Raw genomic sequence first — 21,656 nt, 5'->3', positions numbered from 1 at the left:
TTAATTAATGGAACGTATGGCTTTTGAGTATAAAATAATATCAAAAGATAAATCTTTGATTAAGATTAAGAATGGGGTTTCAAATTTGCAAAAGTTAAAAATACTTTTGTGAAAGTATTCAGAAATGAATATAGAGATATTTTGAAGTTTATTTCTTAAGAAGCATCTTTTAGGATTAATTCAAAAAGATGAAGATTTAAATAAGTAATATGTTAAAGGTAAAAAAAGTATGTTTCTTGTCTTAAAACATATTTAAAAGTAAAATGGTGGATTCAGATAAGTTTAAAATTGAATTATGAATCCCATCATTGGAAAATAAGAAGAAAAATGTTTCTAGGAACAAAATACATATCTTTTGAAAAAAGCATTAAGTAATCAAGATAAGCTTGAATTAAAGATTTCAAATTAGAATCATTGGGTAAAAGGATTTGTGTTTACTTATAATAGATTTTTTTTCTTCATACCTTATTCTTAAAGACATATTTGATAAAAATATATTTCTTAATATGTTCATAAATGAAAATAATTTCGATGCACTTGGAAAATATTCGAGTGTGAGGTTAGAAAATAACAGGATATAAAAAGGAAGGTTTAGGATTATGAGAAGAAAGCAATCTTAAAATTCAAGGGTGTTATTAGGATTGTGTACCTTATATCTTGGGATAAAATCTTAGGATGATATCTTGAGCCGAAGTGATTTTTTTTGTTATCCTGATATGAGGTCTTGGGATAATATCTTGGATAAACGATACTTTTTTTTGATATCTTGAGATGCACCCATTGTTTTAAATCTTTTTTTTTTATCTTAAATTCGGATATCTCTGTCTTAGTGAACATAACCATGTTTTCACCAATTGACAACATAGAAATGCTGTAAATCTTGGGATAACCTTGTCCGACGATTGTTCCCTTGGGATTATCCATGCCCTTGGGATATTCCCTTGGCTTAAGTTTAACATGTTAACCTTAAATGCATGGGTATAAGTTCCCGGTTGTATGACATGCCCGTGTCATTCCAAAAAAAATTTCTTAAGTTCTAGAATATAGTTAGTAATATCGAGGTTATCGTTTACTAAAGTGTAAGTCGATCCCCATATCGTTTAAATATTGCTACAAATCATGTGTCCAAGCGAGGTGTTTAAACTTAATCTCGTAGAAAAACATCAGTCTTTACACCATAGAAGGTATCTTGGATGCCTTGGATCTTAAGAGGGGTGATCAGCCCCTAAAATCTTGGTCAATATCTTCGGTATCTGCAAAACAAAGATCTTGGGTAAAGGGTAGGTATTAGCTTTCCTAACACCCCAACGATGCTTAAGTTAGTATCAAGAATAATAACATGTAATTTATAGTTGAAATTGGAAAAGAAATGTACGTGATTATCTTAGACCAAAGTTTTGAGTTTAGGAAAATAGGTCTTTAGATTTAGTGCGTGCCAAGGTCTTAGTAACACTTGACCATCAAGGGTAGATAGTCAATATGCCCCCTTTCCAACTTTTGAATCTATGAGGTAAGGACCTTCTCATTTTGGATCAAGTTTCCTTACACTATGTTCAGTTGTATTTTGGAAAAATTTCCTAAGGACAACATCTCCTACTTGGGATCTTCTGATTCTGATATTCTTGTTGTAAGATTTGGTAATTCTTTGTTGATACGCTAATATCCGGATCTTGGCAAGATCCCAAAGTTTGTCCACTGTTTCAAGATCTTAACTAGGATCTTTTCATTTTCTCTTGGTCATCGAATCTTGTGCTAGCTGTGAGTATCATAACATTTGGGGAAATAAAAACCTTAGTTCGAAATACCAAAGAATACGGTGTTTTTCATGTGGATTTCATGGTTGTGGTCTGATATGTGCATATCCACATATATATTGTACATCATATCTTAATATTTTATTCTATATTTATGCTTATTATAGAACAAAAGGTACTTAATATGCTCAATATCTATTATGTAGCATAAATACATTCTCGGGAGCAATATGGAAACTTGAAGCAGGAAAATATGAGCTTAAGCAAGAAGAAGACACAAGAAGGATGTTGCTAGACAGCTTGACCCCTCTCAGTATTTTGACCATATCTCATGACTCGTAACTTTGATTAAGGTGATTTAAAATGATCTGAAAACTAGACACAATACTTTCGTGTTTTGAGACAAGTCGGATTTCCAACCACCACAATGTGGTGAATTGAATCTTCGTGATTTTTGACGTTGGCTTGGGGAATATGGGATAAACACGAGGACCACGACGTGGTGCCTTTACCATGTCATGGTGGCATAATTTTTAGTAACTATATATATCTCAGACATTAGGTTGATTCCAAAAGGGAGAGGATTGAAGGCTGCGACTATTAACGAAAAATACCCTTCCAAGACCCCTTTCAGGGCATAATTCATCTAGAGATCAATGGATAAAGAGATTGGAGCAAGGATTCGCATCTACACATTTTTTTTGCCTAGTTTAATCAATATTAGTCTAGTTTCCACTATTTTTATATGTTTTCCAGCTGTGATTATGGGCTAAAAACCATTGATTTCGTTTAGTTAGATGAAACCCTAATAACTATGGTTTAGTTTATTAGTTTATGGATTTATAAAAGTTGGTTTGGAGCTTGTGTTTGATTAACTTACCTAGCATGTTAAATTGTTTCTCTTTGTTTCTTTAATTCAAATTACGTGTAGCTTAGTGACCATTAAATTACATGAACCTCTTTACCTAGTGATTTAGTGACCATTAAATTGCTAGAGCTAGGATTGACCACATCTTAGTTAAGTGATAAAAGTAACAATTTAACTGTGTTAGAGAACATAATTATGACCATAATTGTGTTTAACAAATCTTACATAGCCCAATTATAATTAATAACTAATCTTGTGTTTGCTTGTGTAGGACCTTACAAAGTAGTATATGAATTGGTGAAAATATTAGTAGATTTGACTAAATTTCTTATTACATATAAATTGGTAACCAACTTTATTGATCTATAAATAAGAACTAACCATAGGAAAAGGTGGATTCGAAACTAAATGAAATTGTTTTTATTATATTGATTACAATCGTTTTTAGTTGAGTGCTTAAGTTTTTCTGAACTTGTAAAATCAGATAAAACCCCCCATTTTACTTGTTTTTCTTACTTTAGCTTTTAGTAATTATTTTATTAATTAAATACCATTCCCTGTGATCGACACCTGAGTTACCCAAGCTATACTATAATTTGACTAGGTACACTGCTTATAGGTGCATAGTTAGTATAAGTTTGTTAGGTTATAAATTTAAAAGTTGATAGATATATTTGGTGCACATCAAGTTTTTCGCGCCGTTGCCGGGGAACAACTTATTTGATTTTTAATTTAATTACTTTTAGTTATTCGATCCTTTTTGTAGGTTAAAAACCACAAAAAGTTATTTTTCAGCACTTATTTTATTTTATTTTTTCGTCTGAACATCAACCACGTCGTGGGAACCTTGGCCACGTCGTGGTCACATTCCAGGAAGTTTTTAGTTTTAGTTTTTGTTTCTTTTTACGTGTTTTTTTTGTTGTTTTTTTGCAGGAAATATGGGGGACATCACGACCATGTCAACGGAAGAGTACAAGAGATATATGAGGAACGAAAAAAGATGGGGTCTTGATCCACCAAAAATCCCAACCATGACAAAGTTTGAACTTCCGGGGCACATTATTAATATGCTAAGGGAACTACCTTTTTATGAGAAGGAGCACGAGGACGCTTATGAGAATATAGAAGAGGTGGTGGAGATTTCACATTATTTTAATGCACCAAACGTGAATGAAGATGCAGTGATGCTTCGACTTCTACCGGTCACGTTGAAGGGTGAAGCAAAAGAATGGTTAAAATCTCTTTCCTTTAGAGCAATCACGACATGGGCTGATTTCAAGACTGAGTTCATAAACCAGTTTACCCCTCCTTCGAAAGTGGCAAAGCTTAAAAGAAACATCCAGAATTTTCAACAATTAGAAGGGGAGTCATTATACGAAGCTTGGGAACGGGACAAGATACTGTTATGACATTGCCCTCAACATGACTTCAATGTGCAACAAGAAATCTCGATATTTTATGATGGAGTCAATGTGTGCACTCGTCAACTTCTAGACTCGCAAGGGCCCATGACAAAAAGGAATCCAACAACAAATAAAGCTTTGATTGAAGAATTTGCTAAGTATTCAAGAGAGTATCACAAATCAAAAGAGGATTTCACTTGAGGAAAATCAAGTAAAGATGGAGGTCAAGATGCCATTAGTGCAGTTATTGCAAAGCTTGATGCAATGGAAGAAAAGATCTGTAACGACCAAAATTTCAAAACAATTAAAACTTTTCAAAACCACCCATTTTAATAACATTGTTACAAAAAGGTTTTCAATACATTATTTAACAGAGTATTTTTCCCAGGTTCAAATCATAAAACACTAACGCGGGGAACGGTACGATCACACCTTTGCCTTGCCACAGACTCCTGAGAACCTGAAAACATAAAACCACAACTGTAAGCCCAAAAGCTTAGTGAGATACCCCCAAAATACCAACCACATATACGCCCTTCCAGGCCACGACCTTCCGGTCCAAAACATATCGCCTTCCGGCCCATAACATATTGCCTTCCGGCCCATAACATATCGCCTTCCGGACCATAATATAAAATACCCACATAACATAACAGATCATAGAACAGCCATTCATATCGGGTCAAACCCCAGACCAAGCAACTGTGCACATAACATATAATCATTAACAGATCACATAACATATCATTACCCTAACCAAGATACCGGCCTAACCGGTCACTAGCGTAACATCGCCCTACGAATCAGTCAACATACTAATTACACACATACGCCTTTCCAGGCCATGACCTTCCGGTCCACATCGCAATGCCTTCCGGCCCACAACATGTAATGCCTTCCGGCCCACAACACATAATGCCTTCCGGCCTATAACGCAATGCCTTCCGGCCCATCTTCCGCAATATCATAACAACATACACTACCCGGATTTCCACCCGATAAGGGGTCGGCCTTGTTGCCTTAAACCCTATTGATATAGTGAGGATAACTCACCTCGAAACTGCTGAATGAACAGATACCCCAAGCTGCTCCGATCACTGATACGATCTCCACCTCTGGACAGCCTCCAATGCACTGAACTCAAACAATAATCAACAATTACAAAAATACCCCTGGAAACCACTGGTCAACCCTTGGTCAAAGACAAAGTCAAAGACAAGGTCAAAGTCAACCCCTGACTGACCCTACTCGCAGAGTCAACCCGATGACTCGCCGAGTTCCCATACTCAGAACTGCACTCAATCCGCGACCTAACTCGCCGAGTCACCCCGAGACTCGCCGAGTCCCACAACTTCTGAGTCCTCTCGCACACAACTCACCGAGTCATCCCTTGACTCATCGATTCTCGACTCAACCAGAGAATATCGGAACTCTTCGACAAGACTCGCCGAGTCCAAGAACAGACTCGCCGAGTCTAAGGCTATCTTCAACCTACTCGCCGAGTTGTTCATACAACTCGCCGAGTTCCAGACCATCTTCATCCAACTCGCCGAGTTGTTCTTCCAACTCGCCGAGTCCCAGCTCATCTTCAAACAACTCGTCGAGTACACCCATGTGACTCGCCGAGTACCACCGGTCTGAATCCATACAGAAGCACTCCAATCCATGCAATTGATCCAAAACATAGATCTAGCTTCCTACAACCCCTTTATCACGTAAAGTGGCAAACTTTACGTGAATCCAACGAGATCTAGGCTTTTTGCACTTTGGTTTAGGGTTTGGGACATGAAAGCTTCACTAAACACTCCAACACAGGGACTTTCATGCTCTCTGATTCTTCTGCATCACAGATCTGAGGTAGCAACCTCAGATCTAACCTCTAGACTTCCAATTACATCCATAGGCAAGTTCCCACAAACCCCAAAATGAAGAAACAACATAACAATAGCCCAAGAACGAGATATTACCTCCAATGGACGCCCCAACTGCAAAGTAAATCGAATCCAAGCAAAGCCCCTTGCTCCAAACCTTCAATCTCTCAACATTCCTTTAATAATCATCTCCTACAAGCTCCCAATTGAGATATGATCACTCACACACGAAGGCTAAGGGTTTCTGGACTTGGAGATGAATAAAGAGGCTGAGAGTGGGCTGTTATGTTCTTTATATAGGGCTCAACCCCGGGAATTAGGGTTTTCTCCACTCAGCGCCTACTCGCCGTGTTCTCCTTACTGACTCGCCGAGTCGGCTACTTAACACGCGACCCAGTCGCGACTCTACTCGCCGAGTCCATCCATGGACTCGCCGAGTCACTCTTCCACAACTTACTCTTTTAGCCCTTCAACTCTACTCTTGATGTTTCGGGATGTTACAATTCTCCCCCACTTATATTAGGCTTCGCCCTCGAAGCCTACAGCAACTCAATTCCAAGGATACTCCCACTACGCTCCACCTGGCCTTAACCGGACCAGGTCCCTCAAGGCATACTTATCGAAACTCGAACACACTTTCCCCTCCTTCACGGTGTCCTGACCACTGTCTCGAACCGGGCACCGACTGTACCCCTGATCATCATTCTCAATAACTGAGAATTACCCAAGATGCAACTTTGCTCCAAATCTCGACAATCACTCGACCCATAAGGGTTAGAAATCCATGAACCATCGGATCCCCGATCCGAATCCCACTCTATCCATTCTGGGGCGACTGAGAGACCCATTCTCAATCTCAGAGCAACTCTCACGAGTTCTCCCTTTGCAACCGCATACACATGCTGAACTAGCTCTAACACCCTCAGGTTGGGAAAACCTGATACACTGATAATACCCTCAAACATCCCCCAGGATGAACCACTAATATACACCCCATACCCTGATCAGAATCACACTGAGAGTTCAAGACTCTCTCTCTCTCCCTGCATCCCTTCCGAACCTCTTGGCTCTACACTTGCGGATTTCCCTCCGCAACCTCAGCAGACATCCCAACCCGGATGAGCTCTTATCCACTGCCGCGAACACGCTACTCACTGACCATACTCGAATTGCTTTAATCATAACTCTGCTCTGCCGCTTCCACTTCCGTGAACTTGCACTCCTCTCGGAGTTACACGCCTCTTACCTCTTTCTCTTCCTTTACCAAGGAATCCACCCGGCCACAATGTCACTCCGACAAATGCCACGGTGCTCGCCCGACGCTACACCACCCTTAGCGTGTACGCTATCCATCCAACACACTTACTCTGACTCTCCTCGCAGGGACTCTCAAGCCCATGCACTACCTCAACTAAACAAGATCACTACCTGGAGCCAAACCTTCCAATGCAGTCACACTGCAACATACACAATCCGCAATCTCAAACTGATCCAACAATACCTGCAGAGTCTCCAGATCGACTGGACCGACTCACATAACACATATTAGCCACTCGAGGCTATATCTCTGTGGGTCCGTACACCCAAACTCTGTGAACCCTCAGGTTCTAACTCTGGGAACCTTCCGGTTCCAGCTCTATAAACATGCACAACATAAATCCCATAGAATTAATGCACTACAACACATCACGTACATAAAGCATACAAATACTCTGATCACATAACCCCGGTTACCTACTCAAACTTGATCTCGACCTGCTTCCAGGCCTCCACAATCAAATGCCCTAGGTCTGTATCCCGCCCCGCATGCCCGACACTCGATCCTATCAGCCTATACTCTGGGCTGACAGAACACTGCTGAATCCCAACAGTTAAGCACCCTCAAATACTCATTGATCTCCCGGAGAATTCGCCAATTCTCCCCCACTTAAAGCACTGACTAACAACCACCGGTCGCCATTAACGACCTTCCAGAACAACCCCGCACAAAGAGAACACTTACACACTGACTGCTTCCCACAAGCATAAGCAACCCTCAGCAAAACACATCTCCTCACCGATCAATCCGCTCAAAAAGAATCCGATCTCCAATCATCCACTCCACGACTGCAGATGCTACCCGACATTCAACCCAAGCCGCATCTCCACCAATAACCCTCACGAAAGATAACCAACGATAGCACAAACAGGAAACTATAACCATACCAAACCCTCAGGGAACAACGGATACCAAAATGAAAACCCGAAACCCAAATCCATAACCAAAAAACTCCAACCCGCAAAACGACGAATACCGCATCGTAAACCACACAAGGATACCAGCACAAACAACGCACCACAATAATCGCAAGATAACAAGACATCAAGAAAGAAACATACCCGCAGCTGCATCCGGCACTGCTCTGACCTCCTCTACCGCAAGCTGATAAGCACGACCCTGAGCCCCTGGGGGCTCCGCTCCACCCTGACCTCCACTTGAAATCCTCAAAGTGGCCGGTGCTGGAGCCTGCACCAATCCTGCAGAAAGCTGTTGACAGTTGACCCTCAAATGTCCAACCTGACGACAATGATAACAAATCCTCAAATACCGAACCGGCACTGACTGCCGACAATCCCGTGCATAGTGCCCCTCCTTTCCGCACTTGCGGCATGCACCACCGGACCAACAAACTCCGGTATGATCCCTCCCACACTTCCCACAAGTGTGGCTGCTTAGATCCCCCATTCTAACCTCAACGGTCTTGGACCGTTTCGGCGCCGGCTGCGACTGCACCAGAGCCTACCTCAGCTCACGCAACTGCAACTCAATCTCTAACTCATGCCGCCTAGCGGCCTCCTGCAACTCCAACAAGGTCTCGCACCTCTGCGTAGACATAAAATGTCTGATATCTCCCTTGAGCATACTCAGATATCGGGACATCTGAGCCTGCTCCGAAGCGAACTCAGGGCAAAACATCGCCCTCTCAGCGAACATCCTGGTGATCTCAGTCACCGACTCTTAATCCTGCTTCAGCTCAAGGAACTCTTGAGCCAATCTCTCCCTCTCAACCTACGGAGCATAACGAGTGCTAAACATCTCCCTGAACTGATCCCATGAAACCGCAGCCCTCTGCGCATCCGAGTATGACCACGTGGCCACTCTCCACCAATCCTTCGCGCCGAGCCTCAACAGGTTCAGGGCACACCTCACCCTCAGATCAGCAGGGCACGAACCTGTGAAAAAACACCCCTCCACGTCCGATAACCACCTCATAGCAACAATCGGGTCCTGAACTCCATCGAAGGTGGGAGGCTCCGTATTATCGAAGTCCCGATACTGAAAATCCCTACCAGCTCCTCCTCCTGCCGCTGCTACAGCCGCTGTAGCCGCCGCGGCAGCCATTTCTGCGAGAGCCGCATAGCGCTCATCAAAATACTCAACCATGGCGGTCTTGATCGACCCAAACAGTTCCGGCAACTCAGCCCGGAACAAAGAAGCAACCTCATCATGCGGGATCTCACGAATCCTTGCATCCAACTCGCACGAGCTCATCTGAACAATAACCTCGGGCGGCACAGACCCGCCCTGAACCTCTTCTCCTACTCCCGATCCTGACCCGGATCCACTCCCAGCACACCTCGGGATCTCCATACTGAAAAACACCACAAAATCTCAGACACTTCCCACAAGTCTGGGATCCAACTCTCTCAACCCCACCCTAGAGATCATGGTTTCCCTGATACGCGTATGGGTCTTGTGCTTTCAGTAGTACGGGCCCATACTACCTTCCACACCTACCCATATTTGTATGAAGTACTACCACAATACCCTAGAGAACATGCATAACAATGATCAACCCTCACCAATAGAGGAACACTGAGAATCTCCCATAAGGGACCCTAGGCTACAGGCATCACAAATCAGGCAACATTATCATGAAATCCTGAAGATCCCTAGCCTAACTCTAGCATGCTGTTCTATCAAAGCTCAAATAAACAAGTGTCATGAATGGTAAATTTGGGGTTACTTACTGGCTCCGGCTGATCGTACCTCCACGTCCCCCTTTTACTTAATTTGAAAACCATTTTAATTTCTCTTTTAAAACCTTCCTCGATTTGAGACAGGAGTTACACGAGTGTTCCTCCAATTCACTCAAACCAAGGCTCTAATACCAACTTGTAACGTCCAAAATTTCAAAACAATTAAAACTTTTCAAAACCACCCATTTTAATAACGTTGTTACAAAAAGGTTTTCAATACATTATTTAACAGAGTATTTTTCCCAGGTTCAAATCATAAAACACCAACGGGGGAACGGTACGATCACGCCTTTGCCTTGCCACAGACTCCTGAGAACCTGAAAACATAAAACCACAATTGTAAGCCCGAAAGCTTAGTGAGATACCCCCAAAATACCAACCACATATACGCCCTTCCAGGCCACGACCTTCCAGTCCAAAACATATCGCCTTCCGGCCCATAACATAAAATGCCCACATAACATAACAGATCATAGAACAGCCATTCATATCGGGTCAAACCCCAGACCAAGCAACTGTGCACATAACATATAATCATCAACAGATCACATAACATATCATTACCCTAACCAAGATACCGGCCTAACCGGTCACTAGCATAACATCGCCCTACGAATCAGTCAACATACTAATTACACACATATGCCTTTCCAGGCCATGACCTTCCGGTCCACATCGCAATGCCTTCCAGCCCACAACATGTAATGCCTTCCGACCCACAACACATAATGCCTTCCGGCCCATAACGCAATGCCTTCCGGCCCATATTCCGCAATATCATAACAACAGACACTACCCGGATTTCCACCCGATAAGGGGTCGGCCTTGGTGCCTTAAACCCTATTGATATAGTGAGGATAACTCACCTCGAAACTGCCGACTGAACAGATACCCCAAGCTGCTCCGATCACTGATACGATCTCCACCTCTGGACAGGCTCCAATGCACTGAACTCAAACAATAATCAATAATTACAAAAATACCCCTGGAAACCACTGGTCAACCCTTGGTCAAAGACAAGGTCAAAGTCAACCCCTGACTGACCCTACTCGCCGAGTCAACCCGATGACTCGCCGAGTTCCCATACTCAGAACTTCACTCAATCCGCGACCTAACTCGCCGAGTCACCCCGAGACTCGCCGAGTCCCACAACTTCTGAGTCCTCTCGCACACAACTCACCGAGTCATCCCTTGACTCACCGATTCTCGACTCAACCAGAGAATATCGGAAATCTTCGACAAGACTCGCCGAGTCCATGAACAGACTCGCCGAGTCTAAGGCTATCTTCAACCTACTCGTCGAGTTGTTCATACAACTTGCCGAGTTCCAGGCCATCTTCATCCAACTCGCCGAGTTGTTCTTCCAACTCGCCGAGTCCCAGCTCATCTTCAAACAACTCGTCGAGTACACCCATGTGACTCGCCGAGTACCACCGGTCTGAATCCATACAGAAGCACTCCAAGCCATGCAATTGATCCAAAACATAGATCTAGCTTCCTACAACCCCTTTATCACGTAAAGTGGCCAACTTTACGTGAATCCAACGAGATCTAGGCTTTTTGCACTTTGGTTTAGGGTTTGGGACATGAAAGCTTCACTAAACACTCCAACACAGGGACTTTCATGCTCTCTGATTCTTCTCCATCCCAGATCTGAGGTAGCAACCTCAGATCTAACCTCTAGACTTCCAATTACATCCATAGGCAAGTTCCCACAAACCCCAAAATGAAGAAACAACATAACAATAGCCCAAGAACGAGATATTACCTCCAATGGACGCCTCAACTGCAAAGTAAATCGAATCCAAGCAAAGCCCCTTGCTCCAAACCTTCAATCTCTCAAAATTCCTTCAATAATCATCTCCTACAAGCTCCCAATTGAGATATGATTAGTCACAAACGAAGGCTAAGGGTTTCTGGACTTGGAGATGAATAAAGAGGCTGAGAGTGGGCTATTATGTTCTTTATATAGGGCTCAACCCCGGGAATTAGGGTTTTCTCCACTCAACGCCTACTCGCCGAGTTCTCCTTACCGACTCGCCGAGTCGGCTACTTAACACGCGACCCAGTCGTGACTCTACTCGCCGAGTCCATCCATGGACTCGCCGAGTCACTCTTCCACAACTTACACTTTTAGCACTTCAACTCTACTCTTGATGTTTCGGGATGTTACAAGATCACAAAATTGAGTGGACCAATTCAAGTTCGATGCGGAGCTTGTGGAGGACCCCATCCTACTAAGGATTGTAAGTTGGAGTATAAGAGAACTCAAGACACGACAAAATATCGACAACTAGAGCATAATCTCTACCAACTAGAGCGAGTCCAATCCGAGAAGATAGATGCTCTCGAGTCGATGCTATTGAGATTCATGGAAGCTAGCGAAAAAAGATATGATAAAACTGATGCAACACTTAGAGTTCAACAAGCATCTATTTTGAGCATCCACACACAAGTTGGGCAATTAACAAAACTTGTACAAGAAAAGCTATCGAATTTACTTTGAAGAAAAGCCGAGTCAATCCCTATGGCTCAAGTCATGGTCGTTGATATAGAAGAAGAAGATTAATTGGAGAATATGAAGGACCTTGAAGAGGATTCTAATCAGTTACTCAAAGTAAAAAAAAAGAAGAAGAAGAAGAGTATCGTGAAGCTACCCAGTCGCCACGGCCTGGAGAAAATAGTGCCACGTCGTGGGCAATAAAAAAAAATTATGATTTTTCTGTTGTTGAGCCATATCGACCACCTCTTCCTTTCCCATCCTGTGCCAATGAAAATTTGGTGAAACAAGAAAAAACGAATTTCCTTAATCATGGTGAATTTGAATGCGTGAAGGAAGAAGAGTGGGAGGAATGGGAGGAGCCTTTACCAATAGAGCAATTGGAAAAAGAAGTGAATTATTCAAAACATCCAGTGTCAATGCCAATGATTTTTGAGGTGTTTGCTTTTTACAAGATCACCAAACCCAGTAACAGAGGCGATTAAAGAAAAAGAAGTAGAGAGTGATGAGTCTCATTTTGACATGAAAAACCAAGAAAGAGACAAGACAAAATCTAAAGACACGAGAATGAGGAAAGAACCCAAGCGGAAAGCTAAAGAAGATGTCAACCCAACATGCAAGAAAGTTCAAGAAAGGCATTCAGTAGAAGGGTTGCTTACAAACGAGTAAGGTTCAAGATGATATAGAATGGGGAGGTTACACTTCCACCTGATGCAACATAGAGTGGGAAGGAGTCCGGCTCACGACTCCTAAAAAAGAAGCGTTTGTCGGGAGGCAACCCAATTTTTAAGAGTTTGCATTTTCGTTTCCTTTTGATTTGTTTTAGTTCTTAATTTTTTTTAGTTTAACCGAATGATGATGTGTTTCTCAAGTTCTTGATCTTATTTTGTAGTGATGAAAGAAAGTGAAGCAGTGAAGGAGCTTAATTTGAAGAAACCATGCGATTTTTGAAGATCATAATTAAAGAACAAGTTTTTGAATAAGTGTGGGGTTCCCACATAATGAAGAGAAAAGCATTTTGAATCATATTTACTGAAAAGAAGACAACACGACGTGGGCATCATCAACACATCGTGGCAATGGTTCAACACATTTTTTCATGAATGGTTCTTTAATTTCATTCGATCTGGCACATTTTCATTCACAAGAAGAAGCTCTCCAAGTATTATATTTAGAATCTGAGTGAGGGTATTATTGACAAAAGAAGGTTCTTTATAGAGAAAGATTACAAAACGAAGAAGGAAGCGATATTTGAGTAATTTTTCAGGTGTTTGTTTGCGTCAATAAGTGAGGAGTCACCCCTAACAGATTCGTACATTTGTTGGTGCCACATATATTCCAGAAATCAGCTCATTCTGGCACCAATTATTGCAATTTCAAGACCAACACGTCGTGGTAATCCCCACCATGTTGTGCTATCGCAGTCAGAATACCATAAAAATAATTTGTTTGAGCCACAACGAGGTGGTGAATTCCGCCACGAGGTGGTGCTTTTCGAGTCTGATCCCGTACTTTCAGTAGTCTAAGTGTTCAAGAGTGGCGTTTCCAATTCTATATTGAATTTCATGGTATGGATGAGTTGTTCCCACACCATCGAATTATATTTTTACGCCATGTTGAAGTAATGTCCCAACTGCCATGACATGGTTGACACTTTCCTATGTCGTGGGGGATTTTTTCATCACATCAAGAGGCTGCCATTCTACTTTCCAATTCCGTTTCCACACTTTAGAGCAAGCTAGAGATCCTACACACGATTCGAGATGCATCTTCTATCCTAGGGGAGTCTGTTCGTTTTTCTCCCTCTTTTTAATTATATGTTTTGCGTAACATACAATGAGGGCATTGTATGTAATAAGTGTGGGGTAGGGGGTCGAAAAAGTAAATTGCTAGAAAAGTAGTAAATTTAAAAATTTTTAATGGATTTGAAATAATAATCTAAAATTTTAATCTGGTAATAGTTTGAACTTAAGTTTCTAGTATTATATAAGATGATCCGATGAGAGCTCAAATGTTTAACCGAGCCAATACATGTTATAGTATATTTGTGGCTTCCCAAGTCTTAGTGAAAAGCCATGAGTTATGAAAAGGTAGTCTGGTAGTTTTTATGACATAATATGTTTTGCAGCCTCAACCTGAAATCTATCCAGGAAAGCTTATGTAGTTATTGCACATAGACTAATGCCTTTAACTAATAAGGGTTGAAGATAAGCGTCTGTGCTTAAGCATGTAGGTTTTGAGTGAAAAAGAAAAAAAAGTGAGACACATGTAAAAAAAAACAGAAATTATCAAAAAGTTGAAGAATTTTGGAGTTATCAAGTATAAAGATCAAAAGATCAAAATTCCAAAAGAAAAAAAACTGAAGATACCAAAAATCGAAAAAAAGAAGGTGGTGAATTCAAAGATCAAATATCAAAGAAGTGAAGAATTCCAAAGAGCTCCATTATGGTATCAAAAGTTGTAATTCTTTTTAGATTATGTATGCTTGGGTAGCTTAACAAAAATACCTTGAGGTTAAGAAAGATTTCTGAGGATTGATTCGGAGGGTTGCAAAAATGAGTGTCGTATAAACTAAGGGGTGAAGGTTCATAAGGATTGTGAGTATTTAGGATTGGGAAGTTGTTAGGATTTTAGACACAAATATGCGCGTTGAGGTCTTGGTATAATGGTTTAGTTCAAAATGGATTGTTCTATATGATGGTGGTGATGAAGGTTTGAATTAAAATTAATTAGTTTTGCTTGAGGGCAAGCAAAAGATAAGTGTGGGGTATTTTGATATGTGCATATCTACATATATATTTTACATCATATCTTAATATTTTATGTTATATTTATGCTTATTATAGAACAACAGGTACTTAGTATGCTTAATATATGTTATGTAGCATAAATACATTCTCGGGAGCAATATGGAAGATGGAAGCAAGAAAATACAACCTTAAGCAAGAAGAAGACACAAGAAGGATGTTGCTAGAAAGCTTGAACCCTCGTTAGTATTTTGACCATACCTCACGACTCATAAATCCGATTAAGGTGATTCAAAATAATCTGAAAACTAGACACAATTTCGGACGACTTTCGTGTTTTGAGATAAGTCAGATTTCCAACCACCATGACGTGGTGAATGGAATCATCGTGATTTTTGACACCGGATTGGGGAATACGGGATAAACATTAGGACCATGACGTGGTGCCTTTGACATGGCACAATTTTTGTTAACTATATATATCTCGGATATTAGGTCGATTCCAGAAGGGAGAGGGTTGAAGGCTGCGACTATTAACAAAAAGCAAATACTCTTCCAAGATCCGTTTGAGGGCATAATTCAACTAGAGATCAAAGGATAAAGAGATTGGAGCAAGGATTCACATCTACACACTTTTTTGCCTAGTTTAATCATGATCAGTCTAGTTTCCACTATGTTTATATGTTTCCAGCTATGATTATGGGCTAAAAACCATTGATTTCGTTTAGTTAGATGAAACCCTAATAACTATAGTTTAGTTTATTAGTTTATGGATTTATAAAAGTTGGTTTGGAGCTTGTGTTTGATTAACTTACCTAGCATGTTAAATTGTTTCTCTTTGTTGCTTTAATTTAAATTACGTGTAGCTTAGTGACCATTAAATTACATGAACTTCTTTACTTAATGATTTCATGACCATTAAATTGCTAGAGCTAGGATTGACCACATCTTAGTTAAGTGATAAAAGTAACAATTTAACTGTGTTAGAGAACACAATTGTGACCATAATTGTGTTTAACAAATCTTACAAAGCCCAATTATAATTAATAACTAATCTTGTGTTTGCTTGTGTAGCCTTACAAAGTAGTACATGAATTGGTGAAAATATTAGTAGATTTGACCAAATTTCTAATTACATATAAATTGGTAACCAACTTTATTGATCTATAAATAAGAACTAACCATAGGAAAAGGTGGATTCGAAACTAAATGAAAGTGTTTTTAATATATTGATTACAGTCGTTTTTAGTTGAGTGCTTAAGTTTTTCTGAACTTGTAAAATCAGATAAAACCCCCCATTTTACTTGTTTTTCTTAGTTTAGCTTTAAGTAATTATTTTATTAATTAAATACCGTTCCCTATGATCGACACCCGACTTACCAAACCTATACTATAATTTAACTTGGTACACTGCCTATAGGTGCATAGTTAGTATAAGTTTGTTAGGTTATAAATTTAAAAGTTGAGAGGTATATTTTGTGCACATCATGGTCCTTTATGCCCAAAGAATCAAGGACATCTTCTTCTTCCTTTTGTGAGTCTTTTCTTTAGTTTATTGATTATGATCTTGTTGCTCAACTCATCTTGACCATTTCCTTGAGGATGAACAGGTGTAAAGTGATCATCTTGATTCCCTAACTTGTAAAAACGTTTTTGTTCTCTTACCTATAAATTGAGATCCGTTATCACATATAATTTTGGATGGAATGCCAAACCTGGTTAGGATGTTGCAGTTGATGAAGGATATCACTTCCTTTTCTCTAACTTGGACAAAGGCTTCAACTTCTATCCACTTGGAGAAGTAATCAGTCATTGCCAATATGAAAACTTTACTACTTGCTGCTATAAGAAGTTTGCCAGCTATATCCATGCCCCAATTTATGAATGTCCATGGAGTTTTAACATGATGTAGAGGTTCAAGTAGTTGTTGCAAGATATATCTATGTCTTTGGCATGCGTCACTTTTTTTAGCATACTCTATCACGTCTTTCTTCATTGTTGACCAATAGTACCATGTCCTCAATATATTGGAAAAGAGTTCCTTTCCCCCAGTATGGTTGCCACATTCTCCTTCATGAATTTATTCCAAGATGACCTGGCCTTCGATATCTCAAGACACCTAAGATAGTGACATGCTGCATATTTTCTAAACAAGATATTTTCAACTATATTTAACTTGGAGGCTTTGATTCTGAAGGTCCTCGATCATTTCTCATTTTCAGGAATGTGTTCTTCTTGGAGAAACCGAAAGATGGGTTGGATCCAAGATTATTTGGGAATGAGATCCTAGGGTCCTAGTTCTTGGCAGGCGCCACCTCTTCTTGGTTGTCTTCTATTGTCGATTTCATGACATGATATATAGGGATTTTTGAGTCTAGATGGGTCCTGCATGTTGAACCAAGATTAGCTAAGGCATCTACTTCAATGTTATCTTCTCTAAGTACTTGTCTGATGTTGAAATATTGGAACTATGATGCCAATTTTTTATTATCTTCAAGTATAGAGTTATTTTTTCATTTTTCACTACATATACTCCATTAAACTGGTTAGTAAATAATAATGAATCTACATTTACCTAAAGAATTTTGATCTCAAGATCTTGAGCGATTTGTAAACCAAAGATTAGTACCTTATATTCTGCCTCATCCTTGGTTGCTTGGAAATCACAACTCACTGTATGGGGTATAATGTCCCCTTGTAGCTATTTTAGTACGACTCCAAGACCTAATCCCTTAGAATTTGAAGCTCTATCTGTAAAGAGAGTCCATTTCTTTGTTTCTTTTTGTATCTTGAAGCAATTAAAGTTCTTTTTCGGCTTCAGGTTGAAGATTGAGACTAAAATTAGCCACAAAGTCTGCTAACGAATGTGATTTTATTGCAGATCTTGGCTCATATATTAATTTGTATGTACTAAATTGCAAAGACCACTTAGCAATTCTCCCTAACATCTCAGGTTTTCTCATCACATTCTTGATGGGTTGTTAGTTTTCACAGAAATAGGGTGAGTTTTGAAATAATGGTGTAGTTTAGTTGAAGCACAAACAAGAGATAAGATTAGTTTTTCAAGATGTGAGTACCTGGTTTCCGCATCTAAGAAACTCTTACTTACTTAATACACAAGATGTTGAGTACCATCTTTCTCCTTGACCAAGACTGGGCGTGCTGCATTCTTGGAAATAGCTAAGTATTGGAATAAGGGTTTTCCGTCTTCAGGGTTGGCCAACAAAGGAGCCAAAGATAGATATTTATTCAGCTCTTGAAATGCTTTTTCATTGTCTAATGTCCATTCAAATTTTTTATTCTTCCTCAAGACATCATAAAAGGGTTTGCATCGTTCAGATGCCTTGGATATAAACTTGTTTAAGACTGCAACTCTACCTTTTAATCTTTGGACATCTATGGTAGAGGATGGGGATTAAAAATTCAAGATAACCTTAATTGGTTTCGGGCTAGCTTCATTTCTCTTCTTTGTTACCATGTACCCATGAATTTCCTGCTTTGACTAGGCCTGTTTTTCGGGTATACCCGTCAGTTTTTCAGGTAAATGTCGAGTGAAATTATAACCAATTCCCGAACCAAAATGATTTTCGGGTATTCGGGTTTTGGGTTGGGTCGGGTATGTTTTAAGATACCCAATTGTTTTTATAAAAAGTTCAGATTTATACATATGTCTATCAGTGTATGGAATGGATGTTCATGAATTTAAATTACTTCTGTTTATAGAAATAGTCCATTGGAATTAAGCATTTGACTTTATCAGAAACAATAATTTAGGTGTAAACTAAGAATGGTTGGTTGGTTGGTTGGTTTGGAAACGCATGAATTATGCCTGCAACTCGATTAGTTATGTACTCATTTAGAAAATGCAATGACAAATCAAGAAAATCCATGGAAATTATTTAATATTAATAAAACATATAGATTAGTAACAAAAGCGGATGATATAAATTTTTTTTATTTAGAAAACTTTGTGTTCTTTTAACTTTTGCATTTTAATTTGGATAACGTAAATATAAGGGTTTCAGTGACTAGTACATATTTGATATAAACTAATTCAAAGTTTCAAACCACAACCAAATGATAAGTAGATTTTATGGTATAACAAATGATATAAACTAATTCAAAGTTTCAAACCACAACCAAATCCAACCATCTAAATTACTTGATAACAATGTATATACATGTATTTTGCATTTACCAAAAAACCTCACGTCTTAAATATAGAAAACATAGAAAACCATAAAATATTATCAGAATAATGGCATATCATGTTCTAAAAGACATTCATAGATATATTCGTTCTTCTTGCACCTTCACAACTTCATCTTGCTCAATTCTATATAAAAAATTCAAATAATGTTATTATTAAAAGGAAAAGATATTAAATTTACAACCATTAAAATAATAAACAATAAACAATTATTTTTGTCAAATTTTTATTTGTTTTCCATTCTTGTTTATAATCAATTGTGTCACTTATGCTACCCCGAATCCAATATTGTGTACAAATTAAACTTTCAACAATCTTAGGAGTCAAAGAATACCTAAATGGATCCAAAACCCTACCATTAGTGCTAAAAACGGATTATGAAGCCACCGTTGAGATGGGAATGGCGAACACATCTCTAGCCATCAATGATAGAATCGGGAATCTTGAACTATTAACTTTCCACCGATCTAAAATATCAAACATTTCCGAGTCGTCTTCAACACTTTCTTGCAAATACTTTTTTTAAGTCCCTAATTGATTCAACTATGTTCGTCTTCATCTTTTCTCTTAGTTTATTTCGTAATGGGAGGTTTGGTGCCATAAAATCCGGGTTTTGGTATTTCCCGAATATCGATGATGAAGTGTAGACTCGGTAGTACCTGAAGTAGAACTTGGAGAATGAATACTAATATAATCATTATATAAGTCATACACCGAATCAATAATATATTTCTTTTGGGCCTCCACCTCATTTTCTACATAAAGATCCTTAAGTAGTATAACCAAATACATTACTTTGTTCCTCGGATCAAGAATTAAAGCATAGTAGAGCAATAAATTCATTTTTTCTATGTTGTCAAAATACTTATCAAACTTTATTTCCATGGAAAATGCAATATCACAAAGACTCGAATCAGAAATAGCATCATCCAAGAGCGTACGAATGGAATATATATCTTCGATGCATGTGTTTGATGTCACTTATAGTGTCCCGGAAATCCTCAAAGTAACATCATAAAAAGCTTTTAAAAAATGACATCAATGCCTAACCCTTTCCCAATCACTTGATGAAGGTATCGACAAACCCACCTTTTCAATTTCGAACCAAAAATAAAATTCCTCAAGATCATATCTCTCAAAAGTTTTTTCATAAGCTTGAGAAATTTTAAACATACGGTAAGTATAGTTCCATCTTATTGTCACATCTCTCTTCAAGTGCTTTGTTATACCCAAATTAACAACCTTAGTAAACTCGGTAAAGTTATGAATTCTAGAAGGCGATTGTCTAATCCATTTAACCGCCTATCGAACTATCTCAACTGCCTCTTCAACTTTTTTATGCCATCTTGCACTACTAAGTTTGAAATATGGGCAACAGATCGAATGTGAATCTATTTCCCATTTAAAAGACACTTGTTGGAATTTGGAAAGCTTTTTTCAAGAAGTTAATTGCCACATCATTTGCACTTGCATTGTCAACAAAAATTGTGAAAACATTTTCTATTTCCCACTCCATTAAACATTTCTCAACCATTTTTCCAATATCAACCCCACGGTGACTCTCTTAAGAAGAAAAACATGACACTTTTTTTTCAATAACCATTCATTATCAATAAAGTGGGCGGTGAGACACATATAACATGGTTGTGGTTTAGAAGTCAACGTATCGGTGGTCAAACATATGCTACCGATGTTTTTTTACTAAAGTGACGAATTTTTTGTTTTTCGTTTACAAAATTAGTAGACATCCGTTGTGCTTGTACTTATAGATGGAACTTTAAACAATGGCTGAGTAAAACTGTTGTAATACCTAAAGCCCATACCTTCTACAAAGTTAAATAAAAGTTTGTCAACTACTAGCATGTAGGCTAGAGCCTTTCGACTGTCATTTTGATCAAATTTCCAAGTTTACAATTTGTTTTCATCACCATGTTGGAAATCCAGTTGTTTTGTCCCACCACTAAGTTTATCTAGCTAAATATTACAATTAGTTAAATAAAGACCTAGATTTTTGGTCCCATAAGCATCTGATTCGCACTTGAATTTCTCGACAGCACAATGTTGACATTTTCACCTTTGAACACCCTTTTCGTCCTTATACTTTTCAATTTCTTTCCAAAATTTCGATCTTGGGTTGAATTATTTAGTTTTTTCCTTATTTTCTTGTGGAACTTGATCATTGGTTGGGTTTTAAACTTCAATCGTCTCATCTTCCACTTGAATATAGTCATTCGTTTTTTATATCTAAAAAAACAGTTAAAAACAGGAAAAAACAGAAATCAA

General features: G+C 39.1%; 1 non-coding gene across 1 annotated transcript; it reads right to left on the bottom strand.

Moving 5' to 3' along the window:
* Window positions 1-3,944: 3,944 nt before the first annotated feature.
* On the bottom strand, window positions 3,945-4,051 carry LOC145096439 (small nucleolar RNA R71). Its single transcript, XR_013703848.1, has one exon. It is a non-coding gene; the product is annotated as a small nucleolar RNA R71 (small nucleolar RNA).
* Between the last annotated feature and the right edge of the window lie 17,605 nt (window positions 4,052-21,656).

This window comes from Lactuca serriola, chromosome 3 (genome assembly GCF_051521515.1).
Source record: "Lactuca serriola cultivar US96UC23 chromosome 3, Lser_US96UC23_V15, whole genome shotgun sequence".
NCBI classification, from domain to species: domain Eukaryota; kingdom Viridiplantae; phylum Streptophyta; class Magnoliopsida; order Asterales; family Asteraceae; genus Lactuca; species Lactuca serriola.
The sequence above is the reverse complement of the archived record's forward strand: the minus strand, read 5'-3'. Positions and strand labels throughout refer to the sequence as shown.